Genomic DNA, 20,976 nt, shown 5'->3' on the forward strand with positions numbered 1-20,976 from the left:
AACAATAAGCTTCTTCTTGCTTTACGGTTTATTCCTGTTGACATTTCACAGTTTTTCACTGTAATTTTCACGGACATTTTTTACAGTGTGGGGCCCTAGGCAGCCACCTAGGATGTCTTTGCCTGGAACTGACCCTCAAGCACACAGCAGGAATAATTTAATGAAGACCTGAGGGACAGCCGTGTGGAATAATTCACATCTCTGATATGATCTTTCTCACAGTGGCTGAATATAAACCTGGAAGATGAGACGCTCCTCTATGAATCACAGTCATATTCATAACATGTCATCATAAATAAGTGACAGATGCAAGTGTGTATTTACCCACCAGCATGTTGGCTGTGTGGAGCAGGAGTGAGCTCACGTTTCAGGTGTTTATGTGAAGACAAGGTTTCACTTCCAAACACAGCACAGGAACTACATTTATACAAAATTCCGACATGTGGGGCACATCAGTGTAATTTTTTTTTCGCTTAATGATGCTTTGTGTGCGTGCTTCTGCACAGGCACTAGTGATGAATGGTGTGTGCAGTTGTTGGTGTTTCTATGGATGTGTGCAACAGAAACATGCTCCTGTTCACATCGAAGGAATCCATCACACGCAAACATGGGTCGAACTACGCATTCATAGTAAACTATGGGGGTCAACCAAGGGCCGACCAGTTGCCAGATCTAGAATGCGTATGCATTCAAATCTCCAAGGTCAGGGCTAGCGTTTCCTCTCTGAGCGTGTGCCTGAAGGGTGAGCACAGATATTAGCTTGTCATATTTCAACTGTCAACTACTTAAAAAGGCCCAATAAGAGCCGGTCAGTGTTGTCTGTGATCTATTGGGTCTCCAGAGGTTTCAGCAACCGACTCCCATCCACCGTCCAAAATAAAGCAATGCATTGATATGTTGTCCTTCAAAATGTAATTAAAGTGAAAACAAGAAGGGATAGTTGGAGAGGGCAACACCCATGTCTTGCATGTTTGACACAGAAGAAGTAAATCCTATACAGGCCCCGGGGACTATGGGGCAGGTGCTTATCCCTGTGTACAGCAGTGTGAAGCATGTGAGAGTCTGTTACATGGGATGCCAGTCCATTGCAGGTTATTTCCACAGCCAATGTCGGTCCCCCTTTACAGCTGGTTGGACTTAAGTGATGCAGATCAAGTGTGTTGTGTGAGGTCACAGACAGGTAGCCTGAAGCAAACACCTGGAATTAAACCCTGGTCTCTTGGTACAGTAGTGTTCAGAATAACAGTAGTGCTATGTGACTAAAATGATTAATCCAGGTTTTAAGTATATTTCTTATTGTTACATGGGAAACAAGGTACCACTCTCTTAAGGCTATGAAATTGGGCTATTAGTAAAAAAAAAAGTAGAAAATGGGTGTTCACAATAATAGTAGTGTGGCATTCAGTCAGTGAGTTTGTCAATTTTGTGGAACAAACAGGTTCGAATCAGGTGTCCCCTATTTAAGAATGAAGCCAGCACCTGTTGAACATGCTTTTCTCTTTGAAAGCCTGAGGAAAATGGGACGTTCAAGACATTGTTCAGAAGAACAGCGTAGTTTGATTAAAAAGTTGATTGGAGAGGGGAAAACTTATACGCAGGTGCAAAAAATTATAGGCTGTTCATCTGCAATGATCTCCAATGCTTTAAAATGGACAAAAAAAAAAAAAACAGAGACGCATGGAAGAAAACAGAAAACAACCATCAAAATGGATAGAAGAATAACCAGAATGGCAAAGGCTCACCCATTGATCAGCTCCAGGATCATCAAAGACAGTCTGGAGTTACCTGTAAGTGCTGTGACAGTTAGAAGACGCCTGTGTGAAGCTAATTTATTTGCAAGAATCCCCTGCAAAGTCCCTCTGTTAAATAAAAGACGTGCAGAAGAGGTTACAATTTGCAAAGAACACATTAACTGGCCTAAAGAGAAATGGAGGAATATTTTGTGGACTGATGAGAGTAAAATTGTTCTTTTTGGGTCCAAGGGTCGCAGACAGTTTGTGAGATGACCCCCAAACTCTGAATTCAAACCACAGTTCACAGTGAAGACAGTGAAGCATGGTGGTGCAAGCATCATGATATGGGCATGTTTCTCCTACTATGGTGTTGGGCCTATATATCGCATACCAGGTATCATGGATCAGTTTGGATATGTCAAAATACTTGAAGAGGTCATGTTGCCTTATGCTGAAGAGGACATACCCTTGAAATGGGTGTTTCAACAAGACAATGACCCAAAGCACACTAGTAAATGAGCAAAATCTTGGTTCTACACCAAAAAAAAAAAAAATAATGCCTTGCAGATGTGGAGAAATCATGAAAAACTGTGGTTATACAACTAAATACTAGTTTAGTCACAGTATTGATAAAAAGCAGTTTGAACATAATAGTTTTGAGTTTGTAGCATCAACAGCAGATGCTACTACACCCCCTTTTCTACTTTTTTACTAATAGCCCAATTTCATAGCCTTAAGAGTGTGCATATGATGAATGCTTGGTCTTGTTGGATTTGTGAGAATCTATTGAATCGACTGGTACCTTGTTTCCCATGTAACAATAAGAAATATACTAAAAACCTGGATTAATCTTTTTAGTCAAATAGCACTACTATTATTCTGAACACTACTGTAAGTACTCAAAATCAGACTAATGTTTGACAGATTTCTAGAAATTATTTGTGATTCATTATTGCAATACAGTTTTTCTCAATTGCTAAAACCCTAAACCCTGCTGTCTGAACCAAATGCTCAGTTGCCTGAATCCACTGATTGAATCAGTCACTCTTTTGACAAAACCATAAGCACTTTTCACCTGTTTAGACACAACTTGACAACACATTTTCATTGTGATGCACCTGTGTTGCATAATTGTGAGCACAGGTGGTAAAAGTCAAAGACAGTTAAAGCACACGTGTCACCGGTTGAACACAACAACTCAAAATTGATCACACTTGTGGCCAGTGATGTGAGGGAACATATACTGTATAAGCCAGTTCTGAGAGCACTGTTTTGTGAGACACGAAAATGGATAAAATCTGAGAGGAGTTAAGCCCCATTTACACATAGACAGTAAGAGCTCCCGGAAGCATCCCAGAAAGGTTTTTGGCCGTCTTAAGGATCAAACGCCGTTGTTAATGCCGGCACTAGGGAGCGTGGCTTAGTTCCGGTTTTACCGGGAATCGTTGAAAAAATTATTCAACATGTCGAATAATTCCGGGAGCGCTCCCGGAGAATTCGCCTGACGACGGAGACCACGCAAACAATGGCATTTGATACTTTTTAATCTCCGTTTCATCCTGCCCCTTCCTGAAGTGCTGCAGTTTACACCACCGTAATTGGCGGCCAGCATTGTATCCCTAACCAACGGCGTGTAAAACGGCGATAGAGCCCACATCCGCGTCCTCAACGGCGTTTTAACCGGCCACAGAGGCACACAAAACGGCAGTGCTAGCAGACAGTACACCGTTCTAAACATCACCTCCCGGTTAAAACGGCATTCCAAACAGCCAATAGGCAACGGTCAGTATAAAAACGCTAGTGCGCTGCATGCAGGCCTCTCACTCACGGCCAGCTCAAGATATTTTGATTTTTTTTATTTTTAACCCCCGTTGCCTGACGTGTGCTGGATGCTACGGCGTCAAAACGCTGCTTTATTCGGCGGATTTAGCCTCGTTTTATCCGCGTATTTGCAGACAGTATGGCGGTCAAAACGCCGGCAAAGTGCTCCGCCCCTTTCCACCGCGAAAACAGCCGGAACTACTGCGAACTTCGGTCTACGTACTATCTGCCGACAAAATCGTCTATGTGTAAATGGGGCTTTAGTGTGAGAGGTGGTCAAAGTGGAAGACAAAGAACAGTAATATCTGGTGAAATCAGAGCTACTGTGATCGACTGTGTTCTTGTCACGGTATGAGCATGAGGGAGGACAGACAAAGGGTCCAACCAAACATCAGTAGATTCACTGTGTCCACCAGAATCCCAAAATTTAGACAACAGGTCATGACCTTTTCTGACATTATAGTATGTAAATGTTGACAGGAATTACTGTATGACTATACTATATACTGTACCACAGTATACTGTAAGTAAACACATGTTTCAGTACATCACTGTGCCAATGCACTGTAGTATTGTAATGGAGGGTTAGTCTCACTGTTTGTAGGCCTAGTGTTCAATGTATATTTTTGTACTTTCTTTTTCGTGGGCTTACTGTATACAAGTGCTAAATGCAATGATTTCTGTTATTTGTACTTTTTTTTACTATGTATAAGTGCTAAATGCAGAGGTTTTTTGTTTTGCAACATGCATTACAGTTTTTTACAACCACTATGACCCGTTGTTCAATAACTTTTCAAAACTCTTTACACAGTTACTACATGAGCCTGTGTGGGCTATACAGTTAGCACAATTCTTCTTCACTTGACACAAAATACACACATTTTACATGTTTAAAATTAGTTTTAACTCCTTTTACAGACAAGCTCAATCATGACCAAAACAGTAGATGTTAACTGGTGAATTTTCATTTGCTTTCACATGGTTTGTCAAAACAGAAAACCTCATGTTCAAAACTAATGGATTGAAGATGTCATTGATCACAGCTGATTCCCGTCTCACCAAGCTCAGGTGCTCAGCTTTTTTCAGTCACATCATCAATCACATTACCTACTATTTATAGGCATATCTTGTGAGGGAAAAAAACAAAAGACAAGACAAGGGACAAAGTGGAGGACTTGCAAAAAACAAGTGAGAAAAATGCCTAGAGGAAGAGGGAGAGTTAGAATGCATGGTGGGGCCAGATGCATGAAGGGCCAGAGATGGGGTGACAGATGAAATATGAGCTACCATCATCGACAATTCGATCACCATCCACATGAGCAAATGGATGCAATGGCTGCTGTATGCCAGGACATCACAGCTGACAACTGCCAGGGTTGGATAAGGCATGCAAAAAGATATTTCCCAAGATGCTTGGCCAGAGAAGACATCAGGTGTGATGTTGATGAAAATATGTGGCCCAATGCTGATGAGCGAGCAGATTAGTTTTTTTTTCTTCCTCTTTTACAGTAATTTCTTCTGCTCCTTTTTATTTTTGTGTATTTGACAATACAGTAATGAATGACAGCTAAATGCTGTTTTTTTCCTCTTTACTGTACTGTAAGTCATTTTCATTTGCAATACAGTAAAGTGTTTATTGTAAATCCCTGTCATTTACTGTCTTCTTCCTTCATAAACATTCTGCAAAGCTGCTCTGACATGAGTCATTTTTTTGTGCTGAGTGTTGTTCAAAAAAAGGAACAAAATTCATGCCCAACAAATGAAAAATGAAGAACATCATCACAAACATTAATTTACATGTATGATCAATACAATAATCTGTTGATTGTAACAGAAAAAGGATAAAAAGTAGATTTGACACATGCAAAGTGATTCAGTTTGTGTTATTTCATCAGTCGTCTGTGTTTTTATGACACTGTGCTGTAACTAACTACACGTTTCTGTTGGAAGACTGTGTGTCAGTGCTTTGGTAGATTTGGTGAACTGTGTTAGTGTCTTATTGTATTTTTGAAGTGTGTGTCTGTGTTTATTTACACTGCATGAATTTGAGCATGAAATTAGCTGTTTGGGGAATTGTGTGTTTCAGGTGTGATGTGCGTTAACAGTTTTGAAAAAGTGTTTAAGGTTCTGACAAACGGGTCATAGAGGTTGTAAAAAAAACTGTAAGCCAACAGTGAACAATAAACATTCATTTCCTCAGCTTCATGTCCTGAACATTGTATTTTCTATATTTCTACACTGAAAAAGTGAAACATCAGTGCACTGTAGTTTTCTCTGGGCCCCTCCCCAATCGGACCGGGAGTGACATGTTTAGCCGCATGTTCTCCCTGAATTGCTGGCTGACTGAGTGGTGTCCAAAAAATGAGGTGGGCTTCATAGATAATTGGCAAAGCTTCTGGGGAAAACCTGGTCTTGTTAGGAGAGACGGCATCCATCCCACTTTGGATGGAGCAGCTCTCATCTCTAGAAATCTGGCCAATTTTCTTAAATCCTCCAAACCATGACTATCCAGGGTTGGGACCAGGAAGCAGAGTTGTAGTCTTACACACCTCTCTGCAGCTTCTCTCCCCCTGCCATCCCCTCATTACCCCATCCCCGTAGAGACGGTACCTGCTCCCAGACCACCAATAACCAGCAAAAATCTATTTAAGCATAAAAATTCAAAAAGAAAAAATAATATAGCACCTTCAACTGCACCACAGACTAAAACAGTTAAATGTGGTCTCTCTCTTCTAAGTCCCTGTTAGTAAATGATATAATAATTGATCAACATATTGATTTATTCTGCCTTACAGAAACCTGGTTACAGCAGGATGAATATGTTAGTTTAAATGAGTCAACACCCCCGAGTCACACTAACTGTCAGAACGCTCGTAGCACAGGCCGAGGCGGAGGATTAGCAGCAATGTTCCATTCCAGCTTATTAATTAATCAAACACCCAGACAGAGCTTTAATTCATTTGAAAGCTTGACTCTTAGTCTTGTCCATCCAAATTGGAAGTCCCAAAAAACAGTTTTATTTGTTGTTATCTATCGTCCACCTGGTCGTTACTGTGAGTTTCTCTGTGAATTTTCGGACCTTTTGTCTGACTTAGTGCTTAGCTCAGATAAGATAATTATAGTGGGCGATTTTAACATCCACACAGATGCTCAGAATGGCAGTCTCAACACTGCATTTAATCTATTGTTAGACTCGACTGGCTTTGCTCAAAATGTAAATGAGTCCAGCCACCACTTTAATCATACCTTAGATCTTGTTCTGACTTATGGTATGGAAATTGAAGACTTAACAGTATTCCCTGAAAACCCCCTTCTGTCTGATCATTTCTTAATAACATTTACATTTACTCTGATGGACTACCCAGCAGTGGGGAATAAGTTTCATTACAGTAGAAGTCTTTCAGAAAGCGCTGTAACTAGGTTTAAGGATATGATTCCTTCTTTATGTTCTCCAATGCCATATACCAACACAGGGCAGAGTAGCTACCTCAACTCTATGAGTGAGATAGATTATCTCGTCAATAGTTTTATATCCTCTTTGAGGACAACTTTGGATGCTGTAGCTCCTCTGAAAAAGAGAGCCTTAAATCAGAAGTGCCTGACTCCGTGGTATAACTCACAAACTCGCAGCTTAAAGCAGATAACCCGTAAGTTGGAGAGGAAATGGCGTCTCACTAATTTAGAAGATCTTCACTTAGCCTGGAAAAAGAGTCTGTTGCTCTATAAAAAAGCCCTCCGTAAAGCTAGGACATCTTACTACTCATCACTAATTGATGAAAATAAGAACAACCCCAGGTTTCTTTTCAGCACTGTAGCCAGGCTGACAAAGAGTCAGAGCTCTATTGAGCTGAGTATTCCTTTAACTTTAACTAGTAATGACTTCATGACTTTCTTTGCTAATAAAATTTGAACTATTAGAGAAAAAATTACTCATAACCATCCCAAAGACATATTGTTCTCTTTGGCTGCTTTCAGTGATGCCGGTATTTGGTTAGACTCTTTCTCTCCGATTGTTCTGTCTGAGTTATTTTCATTAGTTACTTCCTCCAAACCATCAACATGTCTATTAGACCCCATTCCTACCAGGTTGCTCAAGGAAGCCCTACCATTAATTAATGCTTCGGTCTTAAATATGATCAATCTATCTTTATTAGTTGGCTATGTACCACAGGCTTTTAAGGTGGCAGTAATTAAACCATTACTTAAAAAGCCATCACTTGACCCAGCTATCTTAGCTAATTATAGGCCAATCTCCAACCTTCCTTTTCTCTCAAAAATTCTTGAAAGGGTAGTTGTAAAACAGCTAACTGATCATCTGCAGAGGAATGGTCTATTTGAAGAGTTTCAGTCAGGGTTTAGAATTCATCATAGTACAGAAACAGCATTAGTGAAGGTTACAAATGATCTTCTTATGACCTCAGACAGTGGACTCATCTCTGTGCTTGTTCTGTTAGACCTCAGTGCTGCTTTTGATACTGTTGACCATAAAATTTTATTACAGAGATTAGAGCATGCCATAGGTATTAAAGGCACTGCGCTGCAGTGGTTTGAATCGTATTTATCTAATAGATTACAATTTGTTCATGTAAATGGGGACTCTTCTTCACAGACTGAGGTTAATTATGGAGTTCCACAAGGTTCTGTGCTAGGACCAATTTTATTCACTTTATACATGCTTCCCTTAGGCAGTATTATTAGACAGCATTGCTTAAATTTTCATTGTTACGCAGATGATACCCAGCTTTATCTATCCATGAAGCCAGAGGACACACACCAATTAGCTAAACTGCAGGATTGTCTTACAGACATAAAGACATGGATGACCTCTAATTTCCTGCTTTTAAACTCAGATAAAACTGAAGTTATTGTACTTGGCCCCACAAATCTTAGAAACATGGTGTCTAACCAGATCCTTACTCTGGATGGCATTACCCTGACCTCTAGTAATACTGTGAGAAATCTTGGAGTCATTTTTGATCAGGATATGTCATTCAATGCGCATATTAAACAAATATGTAGGACTGCTTTTTTGCATTTTCGCAATATCTCTAAAATTAGAAAGGTCTTGTCTCAGAGTGATGCTGAAAACTAATTCATGCATTTATTTCCTCTAGGCTGGACTATTGTAATTCATTATTATCAGGTTGTCCTAAAAGTTCCCTGAAAAGCCTTCAGTTAATTCAAAATGCTGCAGCTAGAGTACTGACAGGGACTAGAAGGAGAGAGCATATTTCACCCATATTGGCCTATCTTCATTGGCTTCCTGTTAATTCTAGAATAGAATTTAAAATTCTTCTTCTTACTTATAAGGTTTTGAATAATCAGGTCCCATCTTATCTTAGGGACCTCATAGTACCATATCACCCCAATAGAGTGCTTTGCTCTCAGACTGCAGGCTTACTTGTAGTTCCTAGGGTTTTTAAGAGTAGAATGGGAGGCAGAGCCTTCAGCTTGATTGATCTCTGCTCCCCTCCACAGCATGTCTTTTTCCTGATTCTCTCCCTCAGCCCCAACCAGTCCCAGCAGAAGACTGCCCCTCCCTGAGGCTGGTTCTGCTGGGGGTTTCTTCCTGTTAAAACGGAGTTTTTCCTTCCCACTGTCGCCAAGTGCTTGCTCACAGGGGGTCGTTTTGACTGTTTTGGGTTTTTCCGTATTTATTGTATGGCTTTGCCTTACAGTATAGAGCGCCTTGGGGCAACTGTTTGTTGTGATTTGGCGCTATATAAATAAAATTGATTTGATTTGATTTGACTTCATTCAAAGTACTTATTTACATTGGTCTAATGGAAAATCATGGTTTACAGTTTAAATCTGCTGGAATCACTTTACAAAATCATAAATATACATTGTGAGAAACTAAAAAAAAAAATAGCTGTAACAAATTCCATCAATTTTTTTAAGTTGATCCAAAGTATCATTTTTTTCAGTGTATGTAGTGTTTAGAGACTGCTCAATAGGATTAATTTTGATCGACTCGGGCCACAACACAGTTCAGTTTTGAGCACAAATTGAACTGTTTTGAGGTGAAATTTTGTTTTTGCAAGAATAGTCTGGGGTTGAAAATTGAGTTTTGTGTTCACAGTTTAGAGAAAAAGAGAGCAACTTTTGAGAAATGTGTCTTAGAAAATGAGAAAAACTGTAATACACAGGCAGGTTTTTGTAAATGAGCAAACAGTAGCGTCAAATTTGTATTATTCATTCTTTCATTGTCTATATCCGCTTACTCCAAGTAAGGGTCACAGAGGAGCTGGAGCCTGTCACAGTGGTCAGTGGGCGAGAGGCGGGCTACACCCTGGACAGGACACCAGTTCAATACAGAGCCACGTTTAGACAAACACATACACACTCGCAGTGACACCTGTAGTCAGTTTAAAGTCCACCAAACCTGTGTGTCTTTGGAAAGGGGGAAAGCAAACCTGGCACCTTCTTGTTATGAGGCAACAGCACTAAGCTACTCTCAGAATCAGAATAGCATTTATTCAACAAGTATTCACAAGAATACAAGGAATTTCTATGCTATGCTGCCCAAAATAGTATTTTTTTTTTTTTTTTTTTAAAGTGGAAGTTAAAAAGTGTTTTCTTATGAACTGTTGTTGCATTTTCCTAAGTGATGGGTGGTTCTGGCTGGAGTTTAAAGATTGTCTGGGGCCCCATGCAGCTGCCTGGTTTGCCTGTTGGGAAGCTGTGCCTCTGGGATCCAGTGCACGTCTGCACTGGATGTTTTTTGTTGTTTTTTACACTGGATGCCTTTCCTGGCACAAATCCAGTCCCAAGTGGACTTCCAGCCAAGTATAAATCAGGACCTAATCTGCTTCTCAGACCTGATGGGATCAGGTGTACAGAGCACCATGGCTGCAATAAAGAAGAAATATAATCTATGGAATATAATTTGTCTTATTTTTAGTTGTGGCTGATTCATTGATGCTGACAGCTTGTTATCATTGGCTGTGAGAAGAGCGTAACAGTTGCACTTCCTGTTTAAGCAAAAAGCAGATCATTCAGGGAGATGTGAAGGATCTAACGTTCAAAAGAATCTTCTCCATGCTTTTACCACACTACCAGAGTCTTTGTTCGAGTGAAGAGTATAGTTGCAAATATTCAAGTGTTTTTCATTTCTAAAACAAACAAGAGCACCGCGCTCGTAAGGCACAAACCTCCGCCAACACTACTTTCCAATTCAAACAAAATTTTATCTTGGAAAACATTTTCAAGGTCAAAGTCCTGTGAGAATAAGCTAAAATATAATACAAACTATAGATCAAGAGGGCTTTTCTGTGTTAAAATCAAAAATCCACAAAACCCGTAATACTGATCAGATGTGGATCAAACAGTCTATTCATTGAGTGTGCCAGTTTGTACCTCACTGTCACAAATGAGAGTGATTGAGGCACTTTTAATTGAGATATTGTTATGTGTCGGACGCGGTCGGAGCACCGACCCAGCGTTTGACAGGACCCAGCATAAAAGAAGCAGAGCACGGTTCAAAGGATAACACATTTTAATGAAAGTGAGTGAAGTGATAAACAACTAAAAAGTCCGCGGTCTGGTGAGGTGAAAACACGGCGCGCTCTCAGCAGCGCAAACGGTCCGGAGCCACAGCAGTTCGGACCCAGGGACCCCGCCGACACCCCCCAGGTGGCCGTGACAAACTGTGTCTGTGAAGAAAGAAAACATGAGGTGAGTCCAACACTCTCCACCCAGAGAGACACAGCTCAAAAGGTGCACACAATCAGCAAACACTTCCTGGCTTAAATATATATCAGCTTCTCACCCTGCAGGCACGGAACAACTCGTTCAAATCTCCACTGCAGCAGAAGCTGATTAGACAATTAGCATAACGTGACAGCTCAATAACACAAGGTGTGAGGGACACCAAATCCACTGTCATTACTTCATAAAAGTCACCAAAACCAAATTACCTCAGGAAGTGTGCTGAAGAGCGTGAGACCTCACCCAGTCCTCCTTCATAGACTGTGGCGTCAAACCTGGAGCGGTCTCTGCGTCCGTAATGGTGAGATTGTTCTCCCGATGCCGATCTCACACATCTGCTCACAAGGTCAAGTCTCTGGCAATCACACACTGTGCATTCAAGGTTTAAGTGCAGCAATCTCTGATCAAAACAGAATACACCACAGCTGTGAGTCCTGATGACCTGCACGTGAAAACAAGCCTCAGGTGTTCAGGGTGAGGTCCTAATGCTCAGCCACTCAGTCCTGAATGCATACCACCTGGTGGGAGAAACAGAAAACAAAAACCAAGCCAGCCAAACACCCCAGCACATAACAGATATAATGCAAAATGTACATCAAATGGGCTTTTCAATGTTAAATTCAAATGTACACAAAATAATGTTTGGGGAGGGTAAACACACTTACACTATGGTTATGGATAGAGTTAGGAGAAGGGCAAGATTATGAATAGCAAAATAAAACAACGTGTCAAATTGGACAAATGGGCGTCCCACACACACTCATGTGTGATGCAGGACATGGAGGTAAATACTGGGACTGTCCCACCCAATGCAAGATGGTTGGCAGGGCGGGATTGTGAGTGGCTGAAAAGTGCCAAGTTGTTCATAAACTCAAAACCATGATAAAATGGAAAAACTGAACAAATTGATAAATCACTGTTCAGGAACCAGCATAAGAGAGTAAACACCACTGAACCCTACTCACACACAGTGATCACACACCACTCACACACTGATAGTCGCTGGTTTTAGCAATGACTATAGCACACAGTTGTTGCCACAAACATGCCACGGACATGCATTCTTTGAGATGTGGGCTGCTATACCCAACCAAAGGTGATAAGATTTACACATCAAGATAATATAAGAATGTGATAGTTTATGTTGTAATAGATTTGGTGTAGGTACCCATCATGGAAGGTAGTATATTTGACTTGATCACAAATCCTGCTAATTGAAAAGGCAGGGCTAGAGCCTACCCCTAGGCAGCAGACAGGGACCAAATGGTGGTGGTGGGGTAGAGGAGGGTATGCCTTGTTGGTGATCTGCAAACAGCAATTAGTGAGTGAGAACATTAAGGTTTTAAATAGTGTTCATGGTTACTATTGGTTAAGAGCTGATGACTATTGGAGAACACCTGTGTAATTTAGAGATTAGAAATGTTACTAATTAACTGATTTTGAGTCAATACTTAAAAAAAATCTTGTTGAACTTACGCTGCACTGCATTTTTCGTGATAGTTTCAAGGTCACCACTGTCCCATAACAGTCACAGACAGATGTTTCTGTGAAGGCTCTCAGTTGTCCAGGTGGTTTCCATAGTAGAGAAGTTTGAATCTGGTAGTGAGACTACCAGAGCAAGAAATTTAGCTGAGGAAGCTTCTACGATTAGAAGCAAAATGTCCTTGCGTCAAGCAACCCAGTCCAGTTGAAGATTCAAGCTTTTCTAATAAAGTCACAGACAGACATAACATATACAGTTTGCCAGTTTTAAGATTCCCTAAAAACCACCATTTTCCTTTATTTGACCCACACTGGGGAATCTAAAATCCATCTCAGAAGATATATGTCAAATCTGACCCAGAGCAGCCTCAATGTACAAATTTAAGCTTTTGCAAATGTATTAAAATAAAATAAAAAGAAATCACATGTACATAAGTATTCACAGCCTTTGCCATGAAGCTCAAAACTGAGCTAAGGTGCATCCTGTTTCCACTGATCATTCTTGAGATGTTTCTACAGCTTAATTGGAGTGCACCTGGGGTAAATTCAGTTGATTGGACATGATTTGGAAAGACACACGCCTGAATACATATAAGGTCCCACAGTGAACAGTGCATGTCAGAGCACAAACCAAGCATGAGGTCAAAGCAATTGTCTGAAGACCTCTGAGACAGGATTGTCTTGAGGCACAAATCTGGGGAAGGGTACAGAAACATTTCTGCTTCTTTGAAAGTCCCAATAAGCACAGTGGCCTCCATCATCCATAAATGAAGAAGTTCAGATCCACCAGGACTCTTTCTACACCTGGCTGCCCATCTAAACTGAGTGATGGAGGGAGAAGGGCCTTAGTCAGGGAGGTGACCAAGAACCCGATGGTCAGTCTGTCAGAGATCTAGCATTCCTCTGTGGAGAGAGAAAAACCTTCCAGAAGGACAATCATCTCTGCAGCAATCTATCAATCAGGCCTGTATGGTAGAGTGGCCAGGCAGAAGCCAGTCCTTAGTAAAAGACGCATGGCAGCCCACCTGAAGTTTGCCAAAAGGCACCTGAAGGACTCTCAGACCATGAGAAACAAAGTTCTCTGGTCTGATGAGACAAAGATTGAACTCTTTGGTGTGAATGTCAGATATCATATTTGGAGGAAACCAGGCACCATCCCTACAGTGAAGCATGGTGGTGGCAGCATCATGTTGTGGGGATGTTTTTCAGCAGCAGGAACTGGGACACTAGTCAGGAGTGAGAGAAAGATGAATGCAGTAATGTACAGAGACATCCTGGATGAAAACGTGCTCCAGAGTGCTTATTACCTCAGACTGGGGTGACGGTTAATCTTTCAGCAGGACAATGACCCTAAGCACACAGCCAAGATATTAAAGGAGTGGCTTCAGGACAACTCTGTGAATGTCCTTGATTGGCCCAGCCAGAGCCCAGACCTAAATCCTACTGAACATCTCTGAAGAGATCTGAAAATGGCTGTGCACCGACGCTCCCCATCCAACCTGATGGAGCTTGAGAGGTGATGAAAAGAAGAATGGGTAAAACTGTCCAAAGATAGGTTCCCCAATCTTATGGTATCATATTCAAGAAGACATGCAGCTGTAATTGCTGCCAAAGATGCATCAACAAAGTATTGAGCAAAAACTAAAAAAAAACAAACAAACAAAAAAAAAAACTTTATGTTGTCATTATGGAGTTTGTGAGTAGAATTTTGAAGGAAAAAAATACATTTACTCCATTTTGGAATAAGGCTGTAACATAAAATATGGAAAAAGTGAAGCGCTGCCAATACTTTCTGGATGCACTGTAGGTCAGTTCCATTCATCCATTCATGACAGCATGATGATGGTCACACAAGTCTTTCTTGACTGTGCACCAGTTAGCAGTGAAGAAAAAATGTATCAAATTGACTGTGGATTGAGACCTTTTTGAAAATGTGGCAGTGTGGATGCACAGCATTTTCAGCTGTCACCAGCAGATTCAGACTAAGCTGCTTTAATGTGGACGTAGTCAGTTGGTTTGTCCAATGGGAAAATTAGCAATGCATTACAGAGCCACTGTAGCATTAGCACATTGACATGAACACTGAGCCTCTTTAGTTTACCACCACAGCACTTTTAAATAAAATGTTTTGGGGTTTTTTCTCAAGAAAAAACACAGTTGCATGTAAAAACTAAAATAGTTCAATTTTGTGTGTGTGTGTGTGTGTGTGTGTGTGTGTGTGTGTGTGTGTGTGTGTGTGTGTGTGTGTGTGTGTGTGTGTGTGTGTGTGTATTAGGGTGGTCCTCTACAGTATGCCAAACATTCTCTTTGGCATACTTTCTTACGATGCTTCCTGACAAAATTGTTCATCTTGAAGCACCTGTTTGAACTGGTTACCTGTATAAAAGACACCTGTTCACACACTCAATCAGACACACTCCAACCTGTCCACCATAGCCAAGACCAAAGAACTGTCTAAGGACACCAGGGACAAAACTGTAAACCTGCACTAGGCTGGGATGGACTACAGGACAACAGGCAAGCAGCTTGGTAGAAGACAACAACTGTTGGTGTAAATATTAGAAAATGGAAGAAACTCAAGATGACTATCAATCTTCCTTGATCTGAGGCTCCATGTAAGATCTCACCTCGTGGGGTAAGAATGATTCAGAGAAAGCCCAGAACTACATGGGGTGATCTGGTCAATGACCTGGTCCTCCCGTCATGGTTTAAAATCCTGCAGGGCAGCAAGGTCCCCCTGCTCAAGCCAGCACATGTCCAGGCCCATTTGAAGTTTGCCAGTGACCATCTGGATGATCCAGAGGAGGTGTGGGAGAAGGTCATGTGGTCAGATAAGACCAAAATAGAGCTTTTTGGAATCAACTCCACTCGCCATGTTTAGAGGATGAGAACAAACCCAAGAACACTGTCCCAACCATGAAGCATGGGGGTGGAAACATCTTTTTTTTTTTTTTTTTTTTGGGGGGGGGGGGTGCTTTTCTGCACTGTATTGAAGGGAGGATGGATGGGGTCATGTATTGTGAGATTTTGGCAAACAACCTCCTTCCCTCAGTAAGAGCATTGAAGATGGTCATGGCTGGGTCTTCCAGCATTACATGACCCCAAACACACAGCCAGGGCAACTAAGGAGGGGCTCTGTAAGAAGCATTTCAAGGTCTTGGAGTGGTCTGGCCAGTCTCCAGACCTGAACTCAATAGAAGATTTTTGGATGGAGCTGAAACTCCAAACCTGAAAGATCTAGAGAAGATCTGTATGGAGGAGTGGAGCAAAATCCCTGTTGCAGTGCGCAAACTTGGTCAAGAACAACAGGAAACATCTGAGCTCTTTAATTTCTGTACCAAATATTACAAGTCTGTTTTTCTATTGTATCAAATACTTATTTCATGCAATAAAATGCAAATGAATTATTTAAAAATCATACAATGTGATTTTCTGATTTTTTTTTTATTCTGTCACTCACAGTTGAAGTGTACCTATGATAAAAATTACAGACTTCTCTATTCTTTGTAGGTGGGAAAACTTGCAAAATGGACAGGCAATACATACCCTGTACACACGTAATACTGTGCTATGAAAGTAAAACAGTCATTTCAAAGTATAACAGGAGTGGTAGCAGCGACACCAATTAGCCAAACATCGTTCATCCAGACCTTTATGTTGTTTTCATGACTTATTCATGATGTCACTTATGCCACGTAATAACAAATGATTGGCTGATTGATATAAGCTTTGAATCATCCCTTCAGTCCCACTGGTTGTGGGTTCTTTTCTGGACAATTACGACATAATGTCATGACGTATTTCTATCACATCCTAGGCTGTTTTAAATCGCATTTTAGAAGGATTAGCTACTGAGCAAAACTCAAGTCCGAATAGGAAGCAGGACTTTATCGGGCAAAATAGAACAGCTCTGTTGTGTGTTGGGGGGTTTGGCTGGACATTTGGGTGCTGTTTTCTTCACCTTGCCAAGACGGCTGACTATTTATGTTGTACACGAATTATTGCACATGAGGGGGAATAAATTTGTTTCTTTGAACCGCTTTCTGGTTATTTAGCGCTGGGCCATTGTCAGATGCTGGTTCGGTTCTCTGACCCGCGTCAGCACATAACAGTAGTTCCCGGCCAGTACAAAATGGACCCAGCGGCAGAAGCGGTTCCATTTGCGGAAAGAGTTCAAGAACACTTGGAGAAGATATGGGAGCAATTACAGCATCTCGCAAACCAAATTAAACAAACAGATGCCCGCGTTACAGAGCTCGCAGCGCAAGCCGTTCCGCTTCCTGCTGTTCCAGCCGCGGCACCATCGATACCGGTGCAGATAACTCCGTCACCCAGAGAGTCGGCTTCCGAACCAATTATTTGTCATCCGGAACCTTATGCGTGAAACGTTGAAGCCTGTGCTCCGTTTTTGATGCAATGTTCTCTGGTTTTTGCTCAGCGACCGGCTTCCTTATCTTCTGATGGTAGCCGTGTCCCATATGTGACAAATTTGCTTCGAGGTTGTTGGGTATTTTCTCCGCCAAACATTCTTAAAACCTTTGATAAGACAAACAGAGTCAAGAAACACCAGTGAGACAGAAAGTCAAATTAATCACGCGCGGAGTGCGGCCAGGCAGTACACCAAGGCTACACTAAAGTCTGGCCTGTTCTCCCGCTCTTTTTATTAGAGAAGCCCTCATTACATCATGAAACTTGTCCTAAGGGGGGGGGGGGGACAATGCGAGACAAGTTTCTTCCCGTAACATAAACACATACGTCAATAAGTGCAGCTGTAAGGAAAAACAGTTTCTTTCTTTTACTCTTATCGTCGAAGGTCAGCACATCCCGTTCGTCTGTTGCAGTTATCAGCTGTTGTGCATCTGCCTGGAGTGTCCTGGTCTTCACCCTAAGCATCACATCACAACAGTCAAATCAACCTTCAGTTCTTTTACTCCCAGTTTAGCCTGACCCCGTCATGCTTCACTCCCAGTCGTTAGCGGCTACGAAAACAAGTTGTATAATAATAATAATAAGTACATCCAGCTCTTCATTCCCAGTTCAGATTGACCCCAGCATGCTAAAACAAGGTTGAATAACACATACATTCTCGGGGTTAGGTGCAAACAGCACAACACCGTTTTCATAAGAAAGAAGACGAAGGTACAAATGTTTAACAGTGATAACATATATATATATATATATATATATATATATATATATATATATATATATATATATATATAAAATCCTTAACAGAGGTGACGCCTTAGCTTGGGTCACTGCGTTGTGGAGCAATAACTCTCCATTGTTAGGATCCTTTAAGGATTTCTCCAGGGAGTTCCGATTGGTTTTTGACCATCCGGTGAAAACAAATACCGTTGCCCAACGGTTGCTGAATCTCAGGCAGGGGAGGTGGAGTGTGGCGGATTATTCCGTTGATTTCCGAATCTTTTCTGCTCAGTCCGGTTGGAATGCCGCAGCTTTGAGAGGAGTGTTTGTGGATAGTTTGAACGATTTATTAAAAGACGAGCTAGCAGTCCGTGACGAACCAAAAGATTTAGATGAGCTAATATCTTTGGTTATTCGTCTAGATGATCGGATAAAGGAGCGTGGACGCGAGAGAGGGCGGACATCTGAGCGGGTCTTTCCGTCTCGGGGCTTTCCCCGACACAGATCAGGGCCACCTCTTCTTCGCCCCACTGAGTCTCCTCCGACGGGACCTCTGGCTCCTCTTGCGGATGAGCCCATGCAGCTTGGATGAGCTGAAACAGCCATATCGCCCCGGTCACATAAGCATCAAGAAAGATAACGATGACGTATCTCCAGGTGTTTTTGGACAGGCATAATATATATATATATAAAAAAAGGGGGGCAGACCTCTGGTTATTTAGTTATTTGGTCTGTTTTTGTTTTCATGTAGGGGTTATAAAGTGTTTAGGGAATTAGAGGCTGTTCTGGTTGAGTGAACGACTGGCAGTTCGGAGCTCGGCTGGACTCAGGTAATCATATGTCTTCATTATTTGAACTTAGGTAATTTTTGTTTGTGGATTGGGTCATTTTGTTTTGTTGTTTTTTATTTCCCTGTTTCCCTAACCCCAACCTCACGTACTCTAAGACCATTTGTCTTTTGGGTTGTGGGGTGGTGCAGGCTGGTTACGCTGAGCACTTCTCAGAAAACCTCTGCGCCTAGGGGGGGGTTGTCAGGGGCGTTTTTTGGGTTTGGTTGTTACCCGGTTCCACTCCAGCCCCGGTGGGCCTTTGACCGTTCGTCATTGGCGTTACCGGGGTGTAGTGCAGCGGGAACGTACCTCAGTCGGAGTGGTGGGCCGATCTGTGCCGTTCGCCATTTCGGTAGTTCCACCCCTCCCGATAGGCTGGTGGTATGGTCGGTTTAGGGGCACCGGACGTATTTCCGGTTTTCCGCTGCACTTAGGGGATAGGACTGGGTTAGTTTTTCCTGTTTCCTTCCCCGGCTTGGTAGTTTTGTGCCGTTTGTCGAAATTGTACTGACAATAGGCTCTGGGAGTAATCTGGGGTCTTTCGGGGTGCTGGGGAGGGTAACAGGGTTTCCGGTTGTTTTATTTGCCCCCGGGGTGGTTTAATGGAGTCCGCCGGGGGTTGGATTTTTGTGTTTTTTATGTTTCCTTCCAGGTTCCACCTCCAGGGTTGATGGGACGGTCCTCTGGGGGGGAATTGATTGTGGGGCCGACTAGCCAAGTGTGGCCTGGTCTGGGGTTCCTGGGTTGTGGGGAGGGTGCCTCCTGGGGTTGATGGTACGGTCCTCTGGGGGGCGCTGTTGCTCCATGTATACCTGTTGACCTCTGTGGGATTCCGGCTTTGGTTATTACTCCTGGAACTGGCGGTAAAGGTCTTCTGGGGGGTGTTGAGCTCTGCACGTCGTCTGGAGGGGTTGTTTGTTATTTTTCTTTGTGAAATTGTGTTTGTATTGTGTTGTCGGGGCTATGTTGGGTTATTGGATTTGGGAGTTTTTCTTTTCTTCCCGGGGTTGGATGGGACGGTCCCCTGGGGAGGGTTTGGGTGGGTTTTGTATTGTTCTTGTATGTTAGGTTGTACTTGGGACTCTTTTGGGGTTTTTGTTGATGCCAGCCGGCCTTCCAGCCGCAGTGCCCTGTCCTGCTGTCTGCTGTGGACTTTGGGGGCGTTACACCGTCTGCTTCCTGTCGTGGACCCCGGAGGGAGGTGCTGTTCTCGGGCCTGGTCTGTTCGGTCGCCTGGAGGCTTCCCGTTGATGGGGGGGTACTGTTGTGTGTTGGGGGGTTTGGCTGGATGTTTTTGTGTTGTTTTCTTTTCTTTGCTCTCCAGGTGGTATGCAAACTGTTTTTTTCTGTGGAGAAGGTGCTGGCGGAAGAGTCCTTCACCCTCATCAGAACTATTGGCTGCACCTGTGGAGGATGTTCATGTGCAGGCCTAACAACTTGCAGCACCTGTGGATGATGCTCACGTGCAGACTTAAAGACTTTCAGCTGAAGCAGATAATGAGATGGTGTTCTGCATTTAAGCCATGAGTGATTTGAGCCGAATTGCCGGGAACTCGACCTTGTGACGTTCGGTTGTGAGACGCTGAGGACCGCGCCAGGGTTTGACACATCGTGCCTGTGAAGGAGGACAGGTGAGGGACACATGCTGTCAGCACACATCAGAGGTGATTATCATCTGAATAATGGTTAATAGTAATTTGGCGTTTTGTTACGCAGTATATTTGAACATTGATGAGAATTGTGCAATTTGCTTCTCACTGCCGTGGCGTACGGATTGATGATCCTCCACCTGTTGTGAGAAGCTGCTCATTTACATAAGGCTTAAATTCAGACCTGAATGTGTTGCTGATAGTGTGTGCCTCTGAAGGATATTTGTTGTAGCTCTGTTGACTTACCTCATCTTTTCCGTCCTTCACAGAGTCAGTTTGTCGTATCCACCTGGGGGGTGTTCGGCGGTGAATCTGAGTCCAGAAGTGCCGGGCTTTGATCCATTTGGGCGCTGGAGAGCTCGCCGTCCTTCACCTTGCCAAGACAGCTGACTATTTATGTTGTACACGAATTATTGCACATGAGGGGAATAAATTTGCTTCTTGGAACCGCTTTCTGGTTATTTAGCGCTGGGCCATTGTCAGATGCTGGTTCGGTTCTCTGACCCGCGTCAGCACATAACAAGCTTGATCTGAAATATTACATTACCCAGACAACTGGCATATTTTTACTATTCTGTTTTAACAATTTGTACTGAACATGTG

Source organism: Thalassophryne amazonica, chromosome 14 (genome assembly GCF_902500255.1).
Source record: "Thalassophryne amazonica chromosome 14, fThaAma1.1, whole genome shotgun sequence".
Lineage (NCBI taxonomy): Eukaryota > Metazoa > Chordata > Actinopteri > Batrachoidiformes > Batrachoididae > Thalassophryne > Thalassophryne amazonica.